At 33.5% G+C, this 17,762-nt stretch overlaps 1 protein-coding gene across 8 annotated transcripts in view; it reads right to left on the reverse strand.

Annotated features, from left to right (window-relative positions):
• The window catches only part of LOC128673207 (supervillin-like), a 166,528-nt gene that overhangs the window by 32,062 nt on the left and 116,704 nt on the right, over positions 1 to 17,762 (reverse strand). The window lies entirely within an intron of this gene.

Consider the following 17,762-nt stretch of genomic DNA (forward strand, 5'->3'; position numbering starts at 1 on the left):
AAGAATAATTGGTCCCGTGGGAAATTTACGCAGGCCAAGCCGCGGGCCAAGCCGCGGGCCAAGCCGCGGGCAAAAGCTAGTGTACAATAAAACACTATTAATTGCACATGAGTAGGTAGGTATTTTATTTACTTACTTTCAACAAAACAGATTACAAACCTACACGATCTAATCATCAACATATATTATCATTAAATCCACGATGCGGATCGTGTACAATCAAGTACAAAAGTGTATTGAAAACTGAAAGTTCAGCACAATGGCCGGTGTCGCCTGAATATTTGAAACGCACCATTGTTGCATTTATGTTGTTTAGAATTTTGAAATAGGACGCCCCTGTTGCACATTCATGTTGAATGAATCTGATTTAGCAGCGGAATATCCGTGGATATGCTTTTTTTGATTACTAAGATAAATAATATGAATTTGACCTGTCATATCTTTTGATAGATTATGAAATCTTTTTGTTTGCTCTATTCTATATTCTTGACTCAAACTTAACACTTTTGTTTATTAAATCTGTTAATAAGTTTCGCAACGTGATAATATCTAGAAATCGAAATAAAATCTAGAATATTTTATTTCAACTTTAATAATGCAATAGTGGCAAAGTGTTATCCCACTAGAAATTGATAAAGAAGATCACCACATATTCGTATTATTTAAACTGAATACTACGGTATGTTTCGCTCACAACATTTATGTATGATTTACAGAGCAAGTTCCCAGCACATCTGCCGATAAGTGTGGCCAGCAGAAGTTTCCTTAGTCATATCCTGTGTTTAGCTAGCTCCTAGTCTAAGCCTGTAAGCCTGGGCGTGTATGACAACGAGAATAAGTGAAGTCACATTTAAGTCAAATAATTAAAGAGTACATTTAATTAAATAATGATTACCAAGAACTTTTCGTTTGATGATGTTATACACTGAATTTCAACTTCGATTTCTGTGACCATATAAAAATCTAAATATGGTTATATAGAGTGCTGAATTTAATTAGGTTTATGTACGGGTGACTAAGTAGAATTACCTTTTGTGGTTTTCTTAGATTAAATTAAATAGAAATATATTTAAAAGTTATTTTAGAAATCACTTTCTTTGCTTACATATTCTAAATAACACAGCTAAAATGTTTGTTTTGATCGACGCGCAATTAATTTAATTAAAGAAATATATTAATCAGAAAAAGTTCAAGTATTTGAAATTACATTTATTCTAAGTATTTATTAGACCAATTACAAGATGATTGCAGTTTTATTCACAGAGGCGGATTGTTGTGAGGAAAGAAATTGTGAAAAGCTAAAATATTTGAAATGACTTGAAGTACAATTTCTCTGCCGACACGCTAAGAAATGCATATACCTTGGTATATTATTATGGGTAACATCAGAGATAGTGAAAATCCGTCAAATACACCCACAAAACATCAGTTCTTTAGTCATGCTTTCATTTCGACTGTATTATAGAAAACAGTAGCGGTTTTAAAGGCTCTAATCTGACAAAACTACTACAATTTAGCATTTTTCTCACACTCATGAACTGAAGAATCTAGTATTTTTATTGACTTATTCTTACTCTACCGGAAACATGCAAAAAGTAGATAAAGATAGCATAAAAAATTGAGCATTAGAACCGGTAAATAACAACAGACTGACAAACATTAGACCACAACCACAGACTAAGCAAATAAACGGTTTTGCGAGCAACGCAGATGCAGGTGAGCGATCAATTTCCGGTCGACTGTGGCCATGTACGCCATCGATCAGACGCTGCGAAAATTGAACAGAAATTCGTGTGGCCACCGCTTTCAGACTTGCCACAGATAAATAATAACAGAATGTTACAATCAAATCGCATTAAGTTTTAAAACAAAGTCCTATCTTTCTAATATTCGTACGGTTTAAACCAGTGGGTTATTTCTCAACTATTAAAATCAAATAAATTCGTCTTATGTCAAAAACAAAATAAATATATGGAGGTTGTATGATAGTGATACCCTGTGACGTCACAATTTTGGAGTAAGATAGTTACTAATTTGCTTTAACCGGAACAAAAAATAGGAAAATTCCTTTTCCCTTTTCATATCGATATTTAATTATCGGTATTATATTATGTGCATTTTATTTTTTTACCCATTAAAATGCCAATGTAGGTCGCCATGAAGTAGTAATCTACTCACAGGAGTTTTAAGAATACATTTCCAAGAACGTCAGAATTATTCTATAAATTGCTTTAAGAAATGTATTATTAGGTTTAGTCTGGGATTGACCAGACAAGGGTCGACGTCATTAGAAATAATTTGATTGACACCACCCTCGAGTTTCGAGACAGAACCTGACCCTACACAAAATTCTCTCTTGTGAAAACTGGAATAATTGAATATTCTTACTTAGGTACCTATGAAGTATTAGATTTTAAAAATGTATTTTGATATGAACTTATTTATTTTACAAAGCAAAAATCTGGTTTATTATTTCGAAGATACCCTGTGCCTCACCCAGGTGCGAAAAACAGGTCAGGATTCAATTCTGTTTAGGGTCAGATTTTTCCAATGATAAACAATAAGGTTACGTTCTGTTCCTTCACATTTTCTATGACCTAGTACATACTTATATATACTGCGATACAGGACATCGTCCGTCTAGAGCCGTGCAGGCGACTTTCACAAAGGACTATCCAGCACGCCTGAACTCACCAAGGAATTTAATATACCATCACAGGTAATATGAAAAAATACTACACATTCTTGTACAGAAATTTTTGTAATTCATTTTTTATTTCACAATAGTAGTAGTACCGAAATGGTATGCAGTCAGTTTATTTACCAAATTTAACAAAAAAATTACGTGACGCGGGTATTTCTTAAATAAGGATGCACACCGCATGTTTTTTTTTAATAAATCATCAATCATAATAATAAGGGGCGAATCTGATTTCTATTATTACTAATATAAAACTACTTTCGACTATATACTTAACAAAAGTTTTGACAGGCATTGAACCAGCAAATCCATAACATTACCCACTACATCCATTAGCATTATACCTCTAAAAGGGGCTTTTAGTACTTAGTTCGTATAAACAGAATGGCGCTGTTAGCAAACGCATCTCACTCGACTGAAAGCTGAATACATTCCTTTTACAGGACTTTATGTTGCGATAGTATGTCGCAGAAGTTTCAACATCTACTTTTGACCCCAAATTCATGAGATGAGCATTTCGATTTTGAGGATTACTTGAAAATAAACTGTATAGTACTTTCAGTACTATGATATATACATTTTATATCATAGTACTGAAAGTTATAATATTCGTATTTGAAAAAAATACATATCACAAGGTCTGCTGGGATATAACTTGGAATAATTATTAGGCAGCAAAATTAAAACGATTATGGAATAATTAGTGCGCAGCGCAGGTACAAAAATCAAATTAGAAGACTTCAAAGATTTTAAAAAAATCTATCTTACACGATTTATTAATACCTATTATACTCTAAATGTGGACAAAACTACTTCAATTCGGGCGTAGAGTAATCGATTTTATTCAACTGCTCATGATGAAGAAATGCACGGTCACTTACACAGTATCAGTAATTGAATCGAATCGTTGGTGGGTGTCGACCATTAGGATCGTAAACACCAGTGTAACTTGATACCCGGGTACATAATATACGTAGGAAATCAAGCGTCTTTTGAAAATGGTTGCAATGATAACAGACATTAACACAATATAGATGTAATGTACGCTGTCTGCTGCATCCGTCACTAATTTTAATTTATGTTCTACTATTGATTCAAGACTATTATAAAATCATCTATACATATAATATAACTGTAAGTGGGCTATGTCTGTACATAGGAGATATTAAAGAAAAGTAATTATGGGAGACTTTATGAGACTAATAGAAGCCAAAACATTTTTTTTAGTTTTTTGTCTGTCTGTATGTTTGTTCGCGCATCACACAAAAACTACTAGATGGAATTTAATGCGGTTTTCAAAGTTGTATAGTGGATGATCCAACTTAAAGTCTGGTAAAGGTTTCATCGCGATACGTTCCTTAGAACCCGAGATATTGACAATATTTTATACATGTTACATACATACATACAATCAGACGCACTTAATAAACGCGGGCGAAACCTCGGGCAAAGGCTTGTTTATTAATAAAGAGTTGTTTTATGGATATTATTATATAATAACTTTCCAGGCAATTTTCGGTTTCCAAGCAGAGATTTGCGTAAGTTTATTCAATTAACAGCATTGTAAAAATGATAAAGATCTGTGGTAGAGTAGTATAATTATTTTTCACAGTATGCAATGAAACGTATATAAATTGATTTTCTTTCAATACTATTGTGAAGAGAATACCCATACATATAACCACTGTTTTTACTTAGAAAATTATTATTTTGTCAGTTAATTGTCAACAATAAACACTGTTACATTGCACTTCATCTTTGCTTTAACGTTACAACATCTAGTAAATACAAATAATGCATTTTCACACACAATTATTTCACGATTAACGCACACGTTTTAATAACACGAGATGGCTAACGATTACACACAAGAGACATCGCTCAACAATAAAAAATAAATTATAGTGATAAAAAATAAGTAATTATTAAAGAGCGCCAAACATCACGGTCACATTATCTCAACCTCGATGTTACTCGCGATAAAATCGATTAAATTAATAAATCGCAAAAGTACTATCCATCGATATAGACTTGCTCATAATGCAGTGAAGTAATGTCATATCGTCATAGATATTTCATGGTACAGAGAGTATTGAGCACAGTGCATAAGTATCACATATTTATATGCATATCGTCGATGTAAAATATCGCTGCATGCGTACAATGTTGCAATAATAAACGTACCCATTGACAACTATCAATAAATTGGCATCCATATATACTGCTTACAAAACCTGTACGAAAATAAATACAACAGCGTAGCGTGCTTTTTGAAATGACTAGACACATACACATAATATTAAAGCCAAGAATCATTGAGAGCACTCAACGTAAACGTTTAAAATCCTGTTTTCGTCGTTAGCAAACATGAAATAATTAAGATCCTGAAAAAGAGGAACAATGTTAATGAAAAAACACAAATCAATTTAATTTGACAGATAAAAGCGTTTGAAAAGATACCAGGTACTTGAAAATAAACGGAGAAAGTGAATATGAAGAACGATTATGATGGTTTCCAAAAGTAAGATGTCTTCAAAAAGTCAGATAAAGAATATTTCATTCAACTTTTCCCTTCGAAAATAAAATCAGATATGAATGAAGTAGACGAACTTAAATTGAACGCCACGGGCGCCTTACAATCGCGTAGCGGAGTTTTTGAAAGTACACATTGGTATTGAATTCATAGTTCTTTAAAAAGTTTATTTCAACTAATTTTAAATGGAAATTTTCAATTAAAGTGAATAAAATTTCAGTGAATAATAAGAAAGACACAAATTCATGAAATGCCCATGTGAAAAAAAAATTGTAAAGAAACTTGATTCAGTGACAATAATGTCGATGCAGGAGCAAAATATCTCAAAATAAAACTATAATACACCAATTCTCAAAGAACTGCAACTAGATTGTGATAATATCCCATGGCAATGTTGCCATGTTTTATCGTTCGGAAATCCGCGATAGTGTTGCTACCCCCTGTTATTAGCGATATAACGTTATAAATAGCGGCTATTAGGTTATTATTGAACGGTAAGGAACTGACAGCCACCAGCAATTTATAACGGGCGTATTTAACGAGAGAAATATGGCCGCAAGTATATACTTTGTCTTGATACGTAGGCTTTTATTTATGGTCTTGTGATAATTATTGAATTTATGAGCCTTACTTTGGCCGTTTTTGTAGGTATAGATTTTTCGTGTAAAAGTTTCAATATAGCAAAAAGTAATAAAAATGGCCTAATTTGATGTTGAGAAAATTTCCATGATTTATTGAGACTGACAATGAATAGATCATCAACTTTTAATTACGAAGTTAGGCTACAAATTAAATCATTGTTCATTATTTTCATGCTGGCTGGTGCTAGCTGCTTTTCTACCACACAGATTGTTAAAGTAAATTGAGGGAATGGAATCATTATGACGACAAGGATGATATGCAACAAAATGGAGACATAAAGTAAGAAAGCGGATCCTGAGCTCCAACGCTGCTCAATCACGCTCAGCGGCTGAGGAAGGAATCAGGAAAACGTGTGAGCAATTACCCGTGAGATATATAAATGATTTTAAATTTAGTTGAACACTAACTTCACATTGTTTAAAGCATCAAAGGCAAGTTAGACTACAGCTAGTATCAAAATAATGAGACCTACTGCCGGTTACACCTGACGTGTCACTAACTGTAACATTTCCTGCTGATAACTTACAAAGGACGACAACCATTCGTTTAGTAACGAGGGTGTCTATTGATAGTGACGAAGGTGCGAATATAGCTTTTAGAACTGGATATGATGAACCGTGTAGATGCAACCCGATTCGTAGTCAGTGCTACAACGACTCTCAGACTGAGCGCACACTAGCCACCATCATATTTTTATCAATTTATTTTAATTAATAGCGAAATCATTAAGAAAATTAAAAGAAATTTAAATTAAAAATGTCATCGTATAGCGTTAGTGAGCGAACTTTTAATCATTTACTTTCAACTCAAAATATATAGCCCCCTGAAGTATTTCCTCAAAGACAACATAATTCATAAACTATTTTGAGATATTTTTCCTCGCAAAAAAACAAACAAAAGACATAGACTATTTTGGTTAAATATGAAATAGCAAAGGGAAAAACTGCTTCCGTAGACGTCAGTCAGTCTATATCATAACGTAATATACTTTTATGGAGACTCAAGTTACCATACAAAGCAAATATAAGGATATTTATAAGTTGAGCGCCATGCGACTAAACATAAAAAGGCAATGTAGAATATAAAGGAAGCTAGCTATTTTTGTTCGGAATAAAATAGAACTTGGAATTTTGGCAGTTAAGTAAATCTTTGTTAGTTATATACCACGTGTTTGATGTTTCACAATTGTTTTAACTGTGATTCGAGAGACGAGTGATGTAGACTTGACTGTGTTATTTAAATAAAATTGTCAACCAAAATGTAACAAAAACAATTTTATTTTTAATTTCAATAACTTCGTCCTCTTTGGTAACTAAACTTACATAACCAGTTACAAAAGATTTTTCTTTCTCTGTTTTGTAACTAGTTTGTGAGAGAAGAATTTGTATAAGATTAAAATTGGGCTATTGAAGGGAAAAAGAAATCCAGCAATTAAATAAAGGTTTACGTTTAGGTACCTTAAGATTGTTCATGAACATTCGTTTGTAGTAATCTATTTAATATTGGTTTTCTACCCAAAGTTTACACAACATCCTACTCCATCACCCTCAATTGATGTTACATTCCACATTCAGTAATGACTGCATGCGTTAATTACCGCACCCCATGCCAATAAAGGGTTCTCAGAGCACCCTCATCACCCACGCTCCATCCTCATCTGAAGGGCTGCTGTTAAACGATGTTGCTAATTGTAAAACTATTTCAAAATAGGGACCCTTTGAAACCAAATATTAGGACAAGTGAAAGTTGCGAGAAACTTCTGATTTATACATAAAAATATAATGGTCACATTTTTATCCCTTACATTTTATACTAGACAGGGTCAAGAGTTGAAACTTAAAAGCCATGTTTAGCTGTATGGCGGGTTTATTGGCGGAATTGATATTTTTACATGCAATGTTTGTTTCGAATTACAAAAAAAAAATTGAAACATATCTTCGGCCCATTGAGCTGAAATTTTTACCCTAATTTAGGTGAAAATGCATGACAACGATTAAAATTACGTCAAAATCATTACCTTTTTGAAAAAAATCTTATTGTTATCCCTTAAAGTGCAATTGTACTTCGAAAAATGCAAAACGTTAAAGTCAATACTGTTATTATATGGTTTAAACGTTTCGTAAGATATCTCTCGATATAAATTTATACGAAGTTAATATATTAATTTTAATTAAGTATCTTAAGGCTTATCATTGTTATTATATGTTATATTAATAGTGAGACCATAATTTGTATCATTTCCTGTGCTTGCGTTTGATTGCAATAATAATAAATAAGTGCCACCATACATACAATTGCATAAAAATATTTTATGAGATTGATTTCTAATAATAAATAAAAGCATTATTCAAATTATATCTCATTTTGACACAAAGTATATGAAAAAGAGAACTATTTAAAAACAATATAGGTAATACAATAAAAACCGTTATGTTTGCGACCTTGTCAATCGTCATGCGTTTTTCTAAAACCTCCGTTTCTATAAAAGCGACTGCAAAACGTCACATAATACAATAAATTTAACACGTGCGAGAGTAACTAACCTTGAATGATTAAAAAAAGGTCTACAAAAAAGTTTCGTTATTAAGTTTATTCGGTTTCACTGGTTCTATACTCCTGTCACACAAACGTATGTAAAGTTAAATGGACCTTATTGTTGCGACAATAGTGTCGAATTTGCAACAAATATGGTTGATTTGTTGACTGTACAACAAGTCTCAGAATGGTTGGCTCAGCATAAAGCCACCCTGTCTAGACTCTAGGGGAAAATGGAAACTTAACAGGGCCTTTGTGCTGAGAATAATACACAAAACCATATAAAACGGGATGTTTTTGTTTCCTTGCTTCCTGATTATTAAAATATTGTGTACACTGTTACTAATGTATAGTTGCTAACTTTAGTTTTTTCTACTACAAGGAAAAATTTTTAGATAATCAAGTACTTTCCGCACACGTATAATAGGTAGTAGGTACAATTTATTTGAGGCTCTCATGGATAGATCGAACATCTAGCAAGTAAGTTAGAGATATTTGACAAAATAAAGTACGAGTAAGTTTTGTTTATACTACCAAGCAGACCAGACAGTCACCACAACCACACCAGACATATCAACGCCTGCAACAACACTATAAGTATTAATATTATTTTTATATCAGATATTAACAAACGTGAAATATTGTATTTTTTTCGATTGTACATTGTAAATTGTACAATTAATGGTATTTTATTCCGAATTTATTAACAGCTGCGGTTGAACGAAGCGACAAGAAGTAACCTATGGCACAGTGTCAATCATCACCTTAACCCATGCGACGTAAAACTAACAACTGGACTAACAAACAAGCAAATTATGTGATGGTTCAAGGTACATAGCAATCGGCCTCAGCAAGACATTGCTATTAATAAAGGACAGGCGACAAGTTGCAGACAAGAACTACCATCTTACAAGGATTTTTGTGGACAAAATCAACCAGTTTATTAAAAACGTCTTCCACTTTCGCACTGTCTCTGTCTTAAGATATAATATCTAATTAATAAATCGTTTTGAGCAACTTTTAAAATAGGTTTTTGAAACTAGCTAGTAAAGATATTTTAATTATATCGACGTAAAAGTGTATGTATTGATGGGGTACTGAATGAACACAGTAGTCAAATATTGAGCCTGAAATTTTAGCCAATGCATTGGCTTAGATAAAAACTACATAAAAAAATTAAGATACCCACTCCTAAATGGCTGGCATCATCACATCTGCTAGAAAAGTGCTGACGAACGGCTGAACGCACATTTTCCAAACACCACTCTCGATAAAATTCTCTTAACATATAACAAAACTAGATCAAAATCGGTTCAGCCGATATGATACCACGGACGGACATACAGATACACAGGCACGTTAAACGAATAACTTCCCCCTTGTGTCGTCGAGGGTTAAAAAGGAAGAAATTCTTCATTATGCCACTGCAGACATAATTGACATGAATGCTGAGATGCTCATTGCTCATATTTGAAAAACTCCGCACCGCCCGAGGACTGCGACAGTCTGGCGTTGTGAAACGGAAAAATCCTGAGATTAAAAATGCCGTCTTGTTGTCGGAGAGGAACTAAAAGGTACGGAGTCGCCTATTCCTAAAATGAAATCGTCAGTCATATAACTCTTATACAATTTATACAGCTTGAAAAACTGCACATTGACTAGTTTGTGTTTTTTTATAGTGATTGTTGTATTTAATAGTAATATCAGCAAGCAAACATAATTACAGTACAACACATACAGCGATAATTTATATCGCTGTATGTGTTGTAGTGGTTATATTTATAACCACATATGAAAAGACGCTGTTATTTAAATATTGTATAAATTTCGAGTTTTTCGACTATCCAATACATTTGGTGAGGACGTATACAATCGTAGACATTACAACGATGCATGTAAATAACTAAGTATATCCCTATATATTTACATAGACACGCTTGAGTTAAGCAAAATTAACGAATGTCTAACTGCATCTTCCGAACTACTGGCTTGATGTATATGCATGCAACAGTCTGACAATCAAGAACACCGAATTCACTTGTAAGTGGACAAGAAAGCGGTCTCTGGGCTCTGACGCTTAACGGCTAAGAAAACAATCGGGAATGCACCCAGATTAGTAAGTGAAGCAATATTAGAAATTCACGAAAAACGTACTAATTGTAAAAAGCTTTCATTTCTGTAATGAACTGTACCGATGCATTCACTCGACGCCAGATAGAAATAGCACCGTGTGCTTATTACTCTAAAAGAAGTCTTGTCACACGTAGCTTTTCAGTAATTGGAATCTACGAGACGTGTGTACACTGAAAGGAAACGTACGGAAAATATGAGAAAGGGATAAGCTGCGTTTGCGTTGCGTTGCAACTGTGTAAACTATGTATTAATGTAAAATGTACTGAATACCGGTATAAACATACCTATTAGGGAACACCGCAGAGAGAAGTGTATTCCATAGTTTAGTATAGCGCAGGAAGAATTACTATAGCTATATCACATATGGGTTAAGAAGAAAAGCTGAAAAAAAAATTACAACACTCAACGGCCCATACTGAGCACTAAGCTTGTGTTGCGGGTCCAATGGGCATAAACACAGTACACGTGTTGTGTACCCAGAATCGCAGACAAATATCTGTGATCACAAGTACAAATGTTTTCCCGCGCTTGGATCGAACCTAGGACCCCCACAACCAGTGATCATTACGCCACGGAGGACCAATCACTACACTTCCTGATGGACCAGTCATCTCAACCGCAATGTTATAGGTTTCTCGCTCATCACAAAACATATCATGATTAATAACGCGATCATTTATCATTTTCTTGCGTTAGCCGTTGAGGCAAATTGAATTCTTGAAGATATTGCATTTTGTTCCTTGTAATTAAAAAGAAAGTCATTAAATATAGTTTTTCAAAAAACAGCATTAAAATCCGTTACCTACGTGGTTTAATAGAAGAGAGCCTACAAACAGATGCGGCGGGCAAGTTTGTTTTACATTATATAGAGATAAAAAACAGAAGAGATTACAAAAATACCAGCTCATATTTATGCATGGCAACACTAAGGACCTAAGGCCGCTATATCGGTATCAAGTGGGTTTTCCTGCTCCGTCGGGCCGGAAGCTACCGAGCTCAGGTGCACTCGATGCATTTTGTACGTGAATTTTCATACACTGGAGTGCTCCTATTGTTTCTCCAACAGTAAATTATATTTTAAAAGCAACATTATTTTGAAGGTAAGTTATCGATGCTTAAAAATAATAATAATACATTTCCAATTGTCCTATTATTAAAACTTTTCCCCTACATCAAAATAAACACAAAAAACCGTAATAACCGTAATTTTTGTTGCCATGCCTAATCAAAAATTGGGTGTATTTAAAAAATATATTATTTTTGTCAAATATTTCAAATTGCTTCAAGACATTGTATTCATCACAAAATATCCTCCGATAAATATATAAAATACGTAAGTAATTTATTATTTGATGAAATACAGTTTTAAGACATTTTATTCATCAATGTCTTAAAACTGTATGATCTGTATCATTCCTGAAATGAAAAATGTAACAATATGTAGACGTTTTACATTTTTACCGAACTGAATTACGGAACCGACTTCAAAAAAAGGAGGAGGTCCTCAATTCATCGCGATATTTTATATTTTTAAGTATTATTTTTAAACAATCTTGTTAAAATGGATCCAACGCGAGTGAACCACCGGATTTATGCACTGCCAATGCAGTTAATGTCATCACATTAATATGCGGAGATGCGATGTTACCGCGGTAATGTGTTGCCGGTAATGATAGAAAACTGGGTGATGTTGCCAGATTCGCGTCAAATAACTTATTAAATACAGCTTTCTCGGGAAAATCTCCGCGTGAGGCCTGAATTATATTAACATGATTTCTATATAGAGAAAAGTAGGTAACAAAGTCTCAAGAATAGGCAAGTTCTTAATAAATGACCTAGACATTAGTTTTCTCGTGACATTGTATGTTTTAAGTCATTATCGTCATCCCCACTTTATATAGCGACGGCGTACAGCATGTCAGTTTCTTCCATTTTCCCCTGACTGATGTTAACCGATCGGTCACTTTCTTGTATGATATTAAATAGATTATATGTATCAACTATGTATGTAATTCTTGTAGTTGAGATTATGATGATGTACAGTCAACAGCACAGCAACCTACCAAATTTATTGCAAACTCGCCGCTATTACCGCGCCATAGATTTTCATGCTTGGTGCAAGGTAACTTGATATGTTGTACTCTCATTCACTTCTCTGTTTTAATTTATGGCTAAATATCGTTTAGATAAACGTTGATTTTTGACAATGAATATGTACTGATAATGTAAGATGAAAAAGAATTTAATAGAATGCCAAATCAAACGAGATGGTTATTTGTTTATTATAACATGGAGAAGCTAACAAATTGTTTCTAATAAATACTATTTGCAAATGAAAACAAATGTAATTAAGATAGTAGTAATAAACATGAACAGTCAGACCGTAAAAATCTAGATTTTTATGCAAACATTCAAATGGAAAACAAAACGAGCGACAGGAACTGGAGATAAACGCCTCTCACAAACCGGACGTGCCGCCATTTTGATCTGACAAACCGGACATGCCGCCATTTTAAACAAACTAGATTTTTGTATCATAAACTGCGGATGGCTACTAAAACGTAGATTACATGTTAACATTACACATTCATTAGAACAAAAGCCATAATTCTAGCTTTTGTTCTTCTACTTATTGAGTACTAGTTAAATCTGTCCAACGAGCTAAATGAGCATAGTATTTATTTAGAGGTACTTATAAATATTTAGTTCAATTCTATCAATTTACACGTATTCCCAAAATAGTTCCACGCATTTTGAAATCTAAGTTCTAGGATATAAATTTCTATCTCTGATAAAAATAATTCAATAGAACGCTGACAGACCGACATACCGAAACTGTATGCCTTTTTTACCACGAAATCAGTCCTAAACGTTAAACTATGTAAACAATGTAATAAAGAGTTCATCTATCTTAACAAACAAATAAATTCTAAAAATAAACATGTCTTACTAGAGAATTTGGGCCAAATTGATCATAATTATTAGTTATTCATTTACATCATCAAATCGGCGTAAAAGTATAAACAAATATGCATATTTTTATACCGTTCTTATTATCATACAATTTCAATAATGACGCGCATGACTGAATATAAAATATTTATGACATAACATTAACATAATAAATAAGAACATAAATTTAACATATAAATTCAATACATTTCTATCTTCTTCCGTTTACTGTCATTATTAAAAGCATTAACCTGAGACTTAGACATGTGGGAACGAAATATTTGACAAAGTTACTTGGCCCGGCGACCGAAATTAGAAATTTTCAAAATATATTATGATTCCGACGTGTATAAGTCAAAATTATTGGCGGGCCAGATAAGTTTGCCAATACGTAAACTTTTTTCCAAGCATGTAATTGGTATTTTTGACAAATCAAAAAGTAGATGTTAAAATATTATTTTATTGATATTATCCTTATCCATCTATGAGGAAGGTCACTAACCTGACATTAAAATAGGTTATGCTAATGATTTGAATGTTTTTTTTTGACAAAAAAATTTGTTTCGTATTTCTTCTCAGCAATGGTCGTTCCGAACTACTAGTACATATTTAGTAACTTTGAGAAACGTATAATTTAAAATTTTACTTGTAAAAATGCTTGTGAAGTCTAATCTCTGAAGAAATGCCGTCTATTATTATTTAATTTGACTCAGTAAATATACTCGGTTATTTCATAAATGGTACCTCGTGGTCGTGGTACCAAATTAACATATGCTACTTGTCAATATACCGTGACGTATCAAATTGGGTCCACGACCGCACTTGTAAACATAAGGTATGAACTTTTCACGAACTATCTACGTTATAAATTTTAATTCAAAGGAACTTTTTATTCTAACATTTTCTTTAGATGGGATAAGTAAATAAATAATAAAACGGTCAAGAGCGAGTTAGACACGCGCACCGAGGGTTCCGTACAAAGTTATGAAATGTGTAGTGCTGTTACTACACATTTTACACTTTACAAAAAAAATGTTCGGGGCTTACACGTAACATATCTAATGATCTGACAACTAGGGATGGCCACGACGCGAACGTGCCAAGTAGAGACTAAAAAGTGGACAAGAGCACCTTAGGCTCCGACGCTCAACGGCTGATGAATCAACTGTTTAAACGCTCAAATGATAGACTGATAAATATCCGGATAACCTAGAAAATACGTATGTAAACTGATGCTGAGTCAACATTTACACAACAAACTAGGACATTAATTACATAAGTTACATTTGTACAAAGATGTATTGAGCTTAACGTTCTTAATACCATTGACCTTTTGAAATCGCAATGTAATCAATCGAAATATTTGTTGAAATATAAGCAGCAATCAAATACATTTATTTACGCGATATATCAGACGTATATTTTACATGATAACTATATAATGTATAAATAAAATACGTTGGCCCTAATGGCATATGGGATGAAGAAAACGACAACACCTCTATTACTTTATAAAATTAAATCTCGAATAAATTATTTTTCAACTAAAAAAAAATCTATACCAAAATCGGTTCAGCCGTTTCGCTGCTACGATGCCACGGACAGACATACAGACACGTTAAATTTATAACTCCCCTCCTGTTCAATAAATGGAAGATAAAATACGAAGTTTTAAAATGCAACATTAGTGAAATACTTACACAGTCCCGCACGACATCTTCACAACAACAAAGTCAACATGCAGCTGGGATACGTACCTGCAACAAACACAATACCAATTAGACATGCGCTGTTGAATACTAACTCGAAAACAGAGTGAGTTTTGACCATGAAGGGATCACGAAGCAAAGTAGACATTAGCCGATGCCCGCGGCAAATAATATACATGTATTTTCTAATAGCCCTTCGGGGGTTGATAAATAAGAACATGACCAATATTTGACCTCGGATCTTACTATATCTAAACTGAATCTCATCAATATAGGTCCAGCAGTTACCCGTAAAAGCGTGACAGATAAGACTTTCGCATTAATAATATTAGGAATAAAGGGTAAAATGAGAGATGAGTAACGAGACTTTAAAGGCATCTAGGATATATAAAAGCAAATATTCAGTTTTATTGTTCCGTAAAACATTCTAAATTCGAAACTACAATTTAAACTAGGTACACAAGATTTGAGCAAACGCACGTTTGTTATAACTTCGGTTAAAGTAGTAAATAAAAAAGGATACACGTGCACTGCGCATCGTTATGATTTATTTATGGCCAGCATTTTTAAATGCATCATAACGTTTTAGTCTTACATATCCAATATGATGAAGAATCGATCACCGTAGTAAAACGATTGAGTAAAAAATATGTTTCAAGGGTACAATATTCATCAAATATGTAGGTAAACACTGCATACAAGCTGTAATATTTTAAAAGACATAAGTTCTTAAGAACTTTAGTCTTATGAATACGAGTAATAAAAGCCCTTGCTGAGCCATTCTCCAATTCCATGAAAGGTTTTTAAAGATGCCTCTGATAAGGCACTAAAATGTGTGTGACTATGGTGCTGTCCAATCAACGGTTCACCTATTGTGTCCCAACTGCCTTCCTGTACGATGGAGGACCTCAATGAGTCAAATGAAAGCGATTAAAATGGCCACATACAAATCTAAATCTTACATAATACAGGGTGTATAAACAGCTACAGCTAGTATAGACAGCCAAACCGACTAGACAAGAAAAAATATTATTATTAATTTACAAAAAAAAACATGTATGAACCATGAAAACATCACACTCCTGTTTTCGACAGTCGAGTAAAAACAACAATATATCCTTTAAGAACAAACACTATAATTGTGATTTTCCGGCGTGCTACGGCTTCTGGAAGCCTTACTTACAGTTGCAATGTACTGCTTGCATCCGGTGCAAGCGATATGCATTCTACGGCAGGTGTGTGCGATAAAGCAATGTTTTTTTAAATGAGAATATCGTGTAGTTTTCTTGAAGAAAATTTGACGGCAATTTTAATGGGCGTAAAACTAACAGTTTCGGATGATGAAATTGAGTTGGTGTCGAAAGAATGACAAAATATTCTTTCTATTTGACAAAAAACTCTAATTGTTTTGTTCTATCTTAGAAACTGGCGGATCAGCTGATTTGATATGGAAAGTCGAAATTGGCTTTCAAGGCGTTTGAAACCGTAGTTATATCGTTCGACGTTTTAAACCGTAAATAGTTGATTGTATCATAGGCCATGGAGTGGTCCTAGGGAATCTAGATAGCTTCTAGTTCATTGCAGCACTAACTTTACGTTACATAGTTGTTTCTATTTCTAATCCTTGCATCACGAGTGTCAAGGTTCAAGTTACCCAGGGCTTGACGTTGATCGGATCGCTAGGTCATAAGCCTCATAGTTTAGGTATAAGCTTAAAACTTTCTATAGGTTCTCATACAAAATGGATATTGTAAGTCAGAATTATTGTACTATTAAAGAATTCGTTAAAACGAATGTCGTAATATTTTACACAAACCAAGGTTATTCAAAAACAGACTGACTGACAAACACACACAAAACGAAATTTCTGGAAGAAACAAATGCTGAAATTGGGTAATCTACAAAACGAACCGAGTGTAAAAATCTTGGGGAGTGTAAGAGGGACACTATTGAGGATTTCTTGAAATTACCACGAGATCGGAAAAAAACGGTATTCTTACGCGCGTATGAGGTCACAAGCAAAAACTAATCACAATATATTTTTAATATCGGACGCTAATCAAGCAGAAAGACGATCGTAATCGATAGGCATTGTTTTGTTGTAGACGGTGAGATTGCGTGTCGCAAATTGGAGTTATAAAATACTGGTTGCTTCGTGACGCAAAGCTGTTGATTTATTTCAACCTTTATTGGCAGCTTTAATGACAATATTCATTTATTTCGGTAAAAATCTTACCGTGTCAGTGTCAGTTATATGTGTTACAAGCTAGTTAGTCAATCACATCATACAGTAACTTTAATAATTTCAATGAAATTCATTTCGGATACAATAAATACAAATTAATTCATATAAAAAGTTTGTCAGCACCAGGTTTTATACAGATAATAAAATTATAACACTTCTTTCGGTAACCTGTCAATATAATTTGTTTCGTTATAATATACGTCTTCCTTCCTTCCTTATTTCGCTTTTTTAATTTTAAAAAGTGCAACCTACGTATAGTCGAAGTAGGTAAATCTCATTCGCTATTGGAAGTGAATTAGATTGTGGATTAGG

Source organism: Plodia interpunctella, chromosome 10 (assembly GCF_027563975.2).
Source record: "Plodia interpunctella isolate USDA-ARS_2022_Savannah chromosome 10, ilPloInte3.2, whole genome shotgun sequence".
Classification (NCBI taxonomy): domain Eukaryota; kingdom Metazoa; phylum Arthropoda; class Insecta; order Lepidoptera; family Pyralidae; genus Plodia; species Plodia interpunctella.